This window comes from Rutidosis leptorrhynchoides, chromosome 3 (genome assembly GCF_046630445.1).
Source record: "Rutidosis leptorrhynchoides isolate AG116_Rl617_1_P2 chromosome 3, CSIRO_AGI_Rlap_v1, whole genome shotgun sequence".
Taxonomy (NCBI): Eukaryota; Viridiplantae; Streptophyta; class Magnoliopsida; order Asterales; family Asteraceae; genus Rutidosis; species Rutidosis leptorrhynchoides.
In genome coordinates, this window is record NC_092335.1 from 591,398,932 (window position 1) to 591,401,389 (window position 2,458).

General features: G+C 32.9%; 2 non-coding genes across 2 annotated transcripts; both read left to right on the forward strand.

The window, feature by feature from the left end:
* Nucleotides 1-610: 610 nt before the first annotated feature.
* Nucleotides 611-704, forward strand: LOC139903670 (small nucleolar RNA snoR8a). The gene has a single exon (XR_011778478.1). It is a non-coding gene; the product is annotated as a small nucleolar RNA snoR8a (small nucleolar RNA).
* Nucleotides 705-773: 69 nt separating this feature from the next.
* LOC139903669 (small nucleolar RNA snoR8a) lies at nucleotides 774-861 on the forward strand. Its single transcript, XR_011778477.1, has one exon. It is a non-coding gene; the product is annotated as a small nucleolar RNA snoR8a (small nucleolar RNA).
* Nucleotides 862-2,458: the final 1,597 nt, after the last annotated feature.

The window sequence follows — 2,458 nt, forward strand, 5'->3', positions numbered from 1 at the left end:
TGATAAAATGATCGATTTCTAGAAAATCACCTTGGATGCGTGCTTTTACGGTTATTGATGCGTGTGAAAGTTTAAAACTGGAATGGGCGGTCTTATTATAAAAGTAACACGCATCGTGAGTATTGCAAGTTACTTATTGCGTATCTACTATCAACGTGCTAGTTTGCCCAAGTGCTCGGTATCCACACTTCACGCACGAGATGCGTGGTGCGTGATGTATGGAATGGGAACATATGTTGCAAATTCTATTTTTAGAGCATATTGTTAGAGAGACTTGCTGAAATGAAACAATTTCCCGAGATTTGTTTACTCCGTATTTTTTTTATTAGCTTAGATAGAAATAGTAGATTGTAATCCACCAAAATATTAGGCCTTTCGAATTGAAGCCCATATGACTAAAATTAGGGTTTCATAGTCCCGCCTCCTTTTTACACTGCCCTTATAAACACGCTTCATTTGTAGCAGTTACATCCACTCATTATTCACTTAATTCTGCATCTCTACTCGTATATTTTATTTTCGTTCTCAAGAATCTGTAAAGTTTCGTTATTTTGTTCGCACAACTTAATTTTATATATCTAATCTTTATTTATTATCGATAGATAGATTTTGGATTGCAGTGATTATAAACAATCAAATATTCATAAATCTGAATGCTTTTAATAGCATGATAGACTCCTTTACACCCATAGAATATGAGCATCCAATTTTATTATTTTCATATTTTTCGTTATAAGAAATTAGGTTTTAATGATTTAATTAGTTTTGGGTATTTGGTTGCAGTGATTATAAAAAATTCCTCGTACTGAATGCTATATTAAGCATGACAGACATCTTTACACCCATAGAATATGAGCAACTCCTTTAATTACTTTTTTTTTTAGCTTTGATTTTTTTTATTTTGTTTATTTTTTGTTAGTTTTTTCTAGTAGCATTTTATGATTTAATTGTGATACTTGTAACATTGGTCTTGTGTTTTAAAAAAGTTACAAGATTTGTTCTTTTTCTATTATATAGTAATTTGTTTTATAAGGAGTTTGCTACTTTGTAATTGGCAGTAATATGTATTACTGTTATAATTAGCTCTCCTAAGAATTAAAAGGTGGTGTTTAAAGCCCTTATTTTGATACTTAGATTGGGGTTACGCACACCTCCATATTTTAATCCATTCTCTTTTAATTCAGGGGTTTTAAATTGATGTTTGACTAATTTGACCTATTCAATTATCGGACTGCGAATGTTTTCAAATAGATCTGCGACTTATGTTTGATTCTACTTGGGGTATTTTTGACTATTGCTCAATTGAAGGTTTATGCATTATTGGACTGTTTAGCAATTAGATTGTTTGTTTTTGAAATTTGCACTTTTCCTCCAAACCGCAGTCATATAGACTCCTAATCCTGATCATTTCAAGAGAGGAATCTTTTTTCTTTTAATTATCTTTTTGTAGATTTATTATAGCATTTACATTAATTGTTCTGGTTCAGTTTATTCGGATTAATTGTTAGTTTAAAATGAAATTGTTGGGTAGAAGAACCGGGCGTGGTGATGTGGTTCAGGCCTCGTAAGCGAGGGGTGACGGGATAGAGGCCGTATGTTGTGACGGATGGGTGGTTAATCTGTTTGGCTCTCTCTTTTTTTTTTTTATTGTGTTTATTAGGTTTCAATTTTGATTTTTTTAGAGGTAAAAATGAAAATGAGTTCAATTTCAAAATTGAAAGATCACTTGAAATATAGATGGCTATCAATTACAATCAATTTATTTCTATAAAAATGTTCATTGTAAGTGGCTACGTTTTCAGTTTTGTTTGGGTTTTTAGTTTTCAGTCTCTTTCGTTTTTGACTTTAAATTTTTTAAGTCCTACTAATTGGACGAGTTATTTTGTCTCGAACCGTGCGCACCTTGAAAAATAAATGAGCCCCGCTTACTTATACCATCGATTAACGTAAAAGAGTACACAGACTCATTATTTCTTTTAAATTTAAAAAATAAATAAATAAGTAGCCCTTTTTATTTTCATGACAAGTCTATCTCTCTCTCTTCATATATCAGTCCTACACATACATTCTTGTACATTGTGTTAAAAAAGATGTACATTTTACTAAGTGTTATACAAAAGCAGATGTCATCGACCATCGTTTCTAAATAAGTCGAAGGCGACGTTTGGTGGTGATAGGCGGCAGCGCAAGGAGGAGATCGGGAAAAAGAAGAAAGTGGGGAGGACGGAAAACCAAAAAAACGAACGTCATGGTGGCGGTGGTAGTCGGATCATCTGATGGTCAGAAGTGGTGGTCGGAGACGGTGATCAAAGATGGTGGTTAAGATGGTTATCGAGTGTTTTAAGATTTAGAAGTTGAGTATATGGGGAAGATGAGAGAGAAGTTATTTTAGACACAGATTAAATTAAATAAATGTTTACTCCGTATCATTTTGCATCTGCAATCAATCACATCGGAC